Below are 7,900 nucleotides of genomic sequence, written 5' to 3' on the forward strand. Positions count from 1 at the left end.
CTCAGGATCACTGCTAAAAATATAGGAGTCAGCAGTGTTGATGTTAGTGGCCATCAACTAATCTAACACAATAGTTAATGATGTACCTACTGCGGTCATACATACAAAAAAAGATTACAAAGACCATGAAGAATCACTAAGGCTCTTGTGATCTATAAGACAAGATGCTCCAAATAACTGTCACAGGTGACAGGAGGGAACTGAGAGGGTGTAGGGCCAGTGGAGCCTAATATACTGACACATGAGGGTAACAATCAAGAGGGCAGCATAAGTGGCACTACAATACATCTACTAATAGGCCTGTGAATTGTCTCTATTCCTATAAGGATCTCAGGGTTTCCAGAATTTCCACTGCAAGTCCCATATGGAAAATGTGGCCCCCATGGGGCAACTATACCTAACGTTTTCTCCTTCTGAATGTTTATTCAGCCTTCGACCATTCTGAAGGCTGGCTTCACCATGATTATGAAGGTCAGCTGTGTATGCTCTGTTGTGATTCCATTGAGCTATCCTTATCAGAATCTCAGTGGAGTAGTGGATGACTGTGGCACCCACCAGGGACAGTCCAACCATATTAGGTTACATAGCTCCCTTTTTTGGCGACTCTGTGCAGATACCCAAAAAAAGGGGATTAAAGCTCTGCTGGTACCAACAAGTCACATAGAAATAGAAATTTACCCAATACCTGTGAAAGGAACAGAGATGGCATTTTTCCTTCCTAACTCGTGTTACCATACCTGGCTCGGGAGAGCCACTGACTTAAACGTTGCGTTATCTTTACCTATAGCTGTAAGCTGTGACAATTGCTGGATGCTGTCTTGCCCACACCTCCTGTGTTCCCTCTGAAACAGCCATCTTAGATTTATGTGACTTCTGAGGTAAGACTGCGTGTTTTGAAGATGATGCTGAATGTGTTCCACCCAGTCTGCTCAGCACACAGTATGGAGATTATTTTTCCCCCAGCACTACCAGCTCAGTATCCCAGATTTTTGGATCCTCAGAGGTACAGCTAGGAGGATATTAAGTCTCTCAGGGGCTACGTCTATACTAGCCAAAAATATTTGTACATCCAGCAACCTCCTGGTCCCCGGGCTGTGAGATATGAAAGAGTTTACTGTAACTTCACAACACTATGCACACACATACTAGCTCTGAAGACACCACAGTGCAACATGTCAGGCCACAGGAATTGAGAAAGAACTGAAGTGGCAGCTGGTTTGACCCTGCATTACAAACCCTTGGAAAAAGGTGCAAGGATAACTAGGGCATGGGGTGGACAACATGGGTACTGCTGACAAGAAATCTCTGAATGCACATGGGGTGCAGCACTCTTAGGATAACAGGAAAGGTCCTCTCATGCATCAGTAACCAGTAAAAAGACAGGAAACAAACACAAATGATCAGTTTTTACCTCTCTACTCTGTGAGCAGTGAGGTCTCTGGAATCAGACCAGGGCTGTTCAATATATTCAAAGATTATCTGAGAAAATGAATAAAAAAGTGAGGTGACAAAGTTTGCAGACAGTACAAAACTACTCAAGTCAGTTAAGTCCAAAGCAGACTGTAAAGAATTACAAAGGGATCTCACAAATATTGCATCTGAAATTCAGTGTTTATCTGAAAGTAATGCACATTGAAAAATAATTCAATAATTCCAATTGTACACATAAGAAAGTAACCAGGTTACTCACAGAATCATGGGCACTTTCTCATGCTCCTCTACTAACATCATATGTGCCATCATGTGCCAAAAATGCCCAGATGCTTTGTATATTGGACAGACTTCTAACTCCCTTAGACAAAGGGTTAATGGGCAGAAAACAGACATCAAAACACTCCAGATCCACAAACCAGTTTGTGAACATTTTAATGGAATGGGGCATTCTATTAATGACCTAAAGGTATGTGTGTTACTGAAAAAGAACTTTCGCACCGTTCTTCAAAGGGAAGCAGCCGAGCTGGCTTTTATATTCAAATTCGGCACATTAACACATGGTTTAAACCGGGACGGGAACTTTCTGAGTCATGAGTCATTATAGGGGCTCGTCTGCATACTTGGGTTAATCTAATTCTTGACCTCCCGCCCTACCCCTCCACTCTCTGATTTGCTCACCTTGATTATCTTTTTCTGATTTGTCCTCCTTGCTTACTGTTTTTGGTTCTCTGTGTAAATATTGTCTGTTCTGGTCTGGCTACGGTCTGAAGAACTGGGTCTGTCCCACGAAAGCTCACCTAATAAACTATTTTGCTAGTCTTTAAAGTGCTACTTGACTGCTTTTTGTTTTGATAAGAAAGATCTTGCCACTCAAGAAGTAGAACTATCCATAGTAACTCCAAGATCTCCAGAAATATCTGCTCAATGTGCGGTAGTAGTCAAAAAATCTAACAATATTAAGTATCATTAGGAAAGGGATAAATAAAAAACAACAGGCTGACAGCCACTACAGGCCCTGGGACAAGGAGTCCAGCATGGCACTTTGGTGGTGATTCAAGGGGACAGAGACTCTGGCTGCCCTGGGGCAACTGCCCCCTTTCCCACCCTCCACCCCTCCCATCAGGCAAGATAAGACAGAAAGCATAATAATAACTATGTAAATCAATAGTACACCTGCACCTTGAATAGTGTGCGAGGATCTGGGTACCCCTTCTTAACAAAATATATTGAAATTAGAAAAGGTATGGAGAAGGGTAACAAAAATGACTAGGGTTATTTACTTTGCACCAAATAAGCAGACAAAAATTAATAGACAGGTTGAAAGCAAAACATAGTGAAGTATTTCTTCATGCAATGCACACTCAGTCTGTGGAATGTGTTGCTAGGGATGTTGTGAAGATGAAATTGGGGTAGTAAAGAACTACCTAAGTTTACGGAGTGTAAGTCCTTTGATGGTCAGAGATGCTACCCCAAACTCTGGATGTCCCTAAGCTTTTCACAGGTGATAGAATACTTCTTATGTAAGCTACTATTTCACAGCATATAGCTACTGATTTGGAATCTTTAAAGGTAACTTGCAAATGGAAAGGGAAGAAGGTTTCCTCCTTTTTCATTACTATACACTACATAAAAGCCTTGCTAAAAGAAAATCCTTTCCTTGCTTTTTTCACTAGTTACACCATCTCCCATAAGTCATGAAAGGTAGACAATATTTGCATTTCTATTATAAGAAAACACTCAGGATTTTTTTTTTTTTTGGAGGGGTGGGCTAAGACTTTCAGGATACAGTAGACCCTCATTTTGTGTGGACTCGACTTAACGCATTTTCATATTAATGTGAGCCGACTGCGGTGGGACCATACTTTATTGTACCCCACCTCTCTGTTCCAGCCGCATGCTTCCCCCAGCCAAGAAAATTCTGGGGATCTCCCCAAACTCCCTCCCCTAATTTACACAAAATTTGATTTATGTAGAGGTTGCCCAGGATGCAACCTCTGCATCAATCGAGGGTTTACTGTATGCTTTCACAAATGCCAAAAGAATGGCACAAAGCCTCTCCCTTTTTCATCCCAGCGTTTGCAGATCACTAAGGCTGCTCTTACTCAGCACTCCCCTTCCACAGGGGGAATGCAAATGAGCAAGATAAAAAAATTCAAATGAAGCGAGGATTTACATATCTCCCACCTCATTTGCATATTCCCACACAGTCATGTTTCCTGCAAAGACTTTTCGGAGGCAAAAACAGCCGTTTCAGGAAGAAGTGTTCTTTTGAAAATGGGTATTTTTACTCTGAAGGAACCCTGTCTATACGGCTGTTTTTGCTTCCGGAAAGGTCTCTTCCAGAAGTGCGAGCGTGCAGAAATATGCAAATGAGGTGCAAAATATGCATATTTGTGCTTCATTTGAATTTTCGATCTCACTCATTTGCAGTCCCCCTTCCAGCAGGGGAATGTTCCATACACATGGCCTAAGGGTATGTCTATGCCAGCTGCCTTATTTCAAAATAAGCTGTTCTGGAAGAGATTTCAAAATAATGCTGCTACACAGAAAAATGCATTTGGAAATAACACTTAGCTTTTCAAAATACAGCCTCTACATGCATACAGACTATTTCAAAACACAGCCCTTGGCTGCACTATGGCTTTTTTCAAAACAGGGTCTATGCCTTGGCCACTTCTACACATGCAAGATCTTCTGGAAGGCCAGCACTTTCTTCCAGAAGATCTGTGGAATGTCTACATGCGTAAGGCACTCTTCCAGAAGGAGTCTGGAAAAAGGCACCTCATCTCCTGAATTCCATACTCCACTGCAGAACCAGGAAAGAGAAGTTACTCACTTGTGTAGTAAAGATGGTTCTTCAAGATGTGTCCCTCCGGGTGCTCCAATTCAGGTATCAGGCCCGCTATGGCACCGCAGCTCGGAGATTTTCAAGCCGTAGTTAGCTGGACTGTGCATGTGCAGGAGCACGCCAGGCTCTTCGCATACTTTTGGTCATGTGCACGATCTGGTCCAAGCCAGTTCCTCGAAGACCGCCAGTGGTTGCAAACACTTCGCTTGTGCTCTACGCACGCATGAAACCAAAGTTAAAAATTGCCTGTAAATAGTTTGTTTTACTCTTCTTTCCCCCAATATTTTAAAAGTTTCTTTATTGTATATTGCTTAAAGGAAAAAAAAAAGGAGAAAGTTTTAATAAGTTAAAAATTAGCTGCAAGACAGAGGGGCATGGCGACCCCCTCAATGACACGCTCCCACCAGGGCACAAATGTTCCAGCCTCCATCCTGTGAAACAGGATGGAGTTCCGCAGGATGTGTGTGTTGTGCACCCTGCCTGGCCAGCCGACATAAATGTCTGTGAACCTCCTGCAGGCATCCACCGCTGCTGGACCATGACTGAGTGGTACCCCTTGCGGTTGACTTATTGGCTGCTGCTGTGGTCCAGGGCTCTGATGAGGATATGCATCCCGTTGACTGCCCCAAAGCACTGGGGGAACCCGGGCTCTGTGAAGCCCTCAATGAGCACATTCAGGTACCCGATGTGCACCAGCCGCCACATCAGCACGTGGTTGATGGCCCTCATGACCTGCAGGGGAACAGGAGCGGGGACACTGATGGGCGTGTGCAGGGGTGTCCCTGCCCCCTTCCCCATCTTTCTCCCTCCCTCCCTGCCTACTTGCCTGCTGCTGGAGGGATTCCCTAGGGGCGGCCATGTGATATGCCCCCTGGACTAAGCTTGCCTGCTCCCCGGTCCACCCCGCTGTCCCCAAGGAATCCCTCAAGCCTGCCGCCCCCTCCACAGCCAGGGTGGGGCCTGGGGCAGGGATTACCTCTAGTACAACAGGCTTGACCTTGGATGTATTCACCCCAAACTGCTGCCCGATGGACCGGTAGCTGTCCAGGTGGACAATTTCAATACAGCAATGGCCATGCGCCTCTCCACAGAGAGGGCTGACCTCATCCAGGTGTCCTGACACCACAGCATGGGGGACGAACCAGCTGCAGATCTCCAGGAAGGTCTCCTTCATCCATAGATTCTGCACCCAGTGGTCATTGTCCCATTCTCCCATGACGACCCTGTCCCACCAATCCATGCTGGTGGCGTGGGTCCAGACATATTGCACAGGCTGGCAGGGAGACCAGCAAGGGCAGTGTGGGGTCGGGACCCATGGGTCTGAGTCTCCATCAACACAAGAGTGCCAGGAGAGTGGCCAGGAGGACGGCCAGCTTGCAGGTCAGAGCAAGCCTGCTGACCTCTCGCTGCTGGGGCTCACAGAACAGGAACCTGGGTCTGCCTTGCTCCAAGAAGCTCAGTAGGCCTTGGAAGCTTGTGCAGGGAGGGGCTATTTGGGTGGGGCCCTTTGAAGGGCTGCGTGACCGGCAGACCCAGAAGGGCTCTCCAGCCGTGCGACCCTGTGCACGCCGTTTCCTCCCTGTTCTTCCGGAAGAGTGCCAATGCATGTGTAGATGCACTATTCTAGAAGAAGGGGCGGCTCTTTCAGGCACACATTAGGCCGTATCTACACGGGCCACTTTCTTCAAAAGTGGCATGGTAATACACGGCCCCAAATATGCTAATGAGGTGCAGATGCAAATTCCCCATGCCTCATTAGCATGCGGTCACGTGATTTGGAGTCCGGAAGACCATTCTTCTGGACTCCAAAACGCCGTTTAGAAGCGCGGCCCCGGGGAAGCTTCCGGAAGGAAGTCCTTCTTCCGGAGGCCCCTTCTTCCCAAAAATTTTTGGGAAGAAGGGGCCTCTGGAAGAAGGACTTCCTTCCGGAAGCTTCCCCGGGGCCGCGCTTCTAAACGGCGTTTTGGAGTCCAGAAGAATGGTCTTCCGGACTCCAAATCACGTGACCGCATGCTAATGAGGCATGGGGAATTTGCATTCGTGCCTCATTAGCATATTTCAGGCCATGTATTACCATGCCACTTTTGAAGAAAGTGGCCTGTGTAGAAACGGCCTTAGAGTGTAGACACTTTCTTCCAGATGATGATGCTCCGGAAGACATCCTCCAGAGGGTCATCTTCCGGAACAAGTAGCACACGTAGGAAGAGCCCTTGTCTCAACAGCACTTATTTCGAAATAGGCACTATTCCTTGTAGAATGAGATTTACTAATTTAGAAGTGATTGCAAAATAGTGGTTACATTGCATAGACGCTAGGATAGTTATTTTGAAATAATTTTGCTGTTTAGACCTATTCTAAAGTTCTAAATAATTTTGCCGATTGTTACTTCACAGTTACAATGCAGTTGCTTTAGGTATGAGCTGCAACTCTAATCCTACACAACACTTCTAAAGAATAGTCCCCTTGTAAGGGTTACTCACATGTATACATAGTTCCATGTGTTTGAATTTAGGGAGTGTATCTGGACTGTTAAATGGTGACATTTTGGTCCCAGTGAAATTAATGGTACAACTCTCTCCGACTCTAACAGGGCCAAGTTGTCATTCAGAAAGTTATCTAGAAATCCAGAGTGAGTGAGTGAGTGAGTGAGTGAGTGTGCACGCACATGCACACTTCTGTCTCTCTCTCTCTCACACACACACCCCCACACGCCACACAATCTAAGTTTAGTTTTGGTATGGTTTAAGATTCATATACAGAGTGCCAAAGAGTTCAATGGTCTGACAAAGTTTCTGATTTAGACAGATGATAAACCATGATTTAACTACATTAAATCACCAGCATAACTAACAGTGGCCATTTACATCTAATTTATAACTTAAATAATAGAAAATGCTTAAATATTAGACGAATAAGTAACCCATAGACTAGATGGATAAAATAACCCCCCCCAACATTCTTATATGAACACGTTGTCCTGAATTTAAATGGCAAAAACCAAACCCACCCACAAAAACTGTGACATTTACAAAAATAGAACACAAATTTTAGCATAGTGCATGGAAATTGCTGGAAAAGAGCCCTACTTTCAAGATTTTAAATGTATTGCACGGAGGTTTAAAATCCTGATAGCTGAAATCCTAGTTATCAAGTCACCAGGAAAACTCCCATTGCCTTCATTTGGGCCATACTATCACCCACAGGCTAGTGCTACACTCACCCCTAGTGCCGGCAGCTGACTGCAAAAGAGCAGTCTTGAAAATGCAAAATACCTGCTCATTTGCACATTCATGGTAGAAAACAAGCAGTGAAGACGTGGCTCTGTCAGCAAAACCCCTGCCACCAGACGGACACTTATCCTTGGAAAACATCAGGGATAAGGGGCTGCCGACAAAGGGGGTTTTTGCTGGCAGAACCACATCGTCACTGCTTGGTTTCTACCACAAATATGCAAATGAGCTACTCAAACATGCAAATGAGCAGCAATTTTGCATTTTCAAGACTGCTTATTTGCATCAAGGTGCTGGCACTAGGGTGAGTGTAGCACTAGCCATAATGTTTGAGAGGGAACAATGAGTCTTTTCAAAATGGCTTGAAAAGGCAGCTTAAGTTAAGCAG

Source organism: Carettochelys insculpta, chromosome 9 (assembly GCF_033958435.1).
Source record: "Carettochelys insculpta isolate YL-2023 chromosome 9, ASM3395843v1, whole genome shotgun sequence".
NCBI classification, from domain to species: domain Eukaryota; kingdom Metazoa; phylum Chordata; order Testudines; family Carettochelyidae; genus Carettochelys; species Carettochelys insculpta.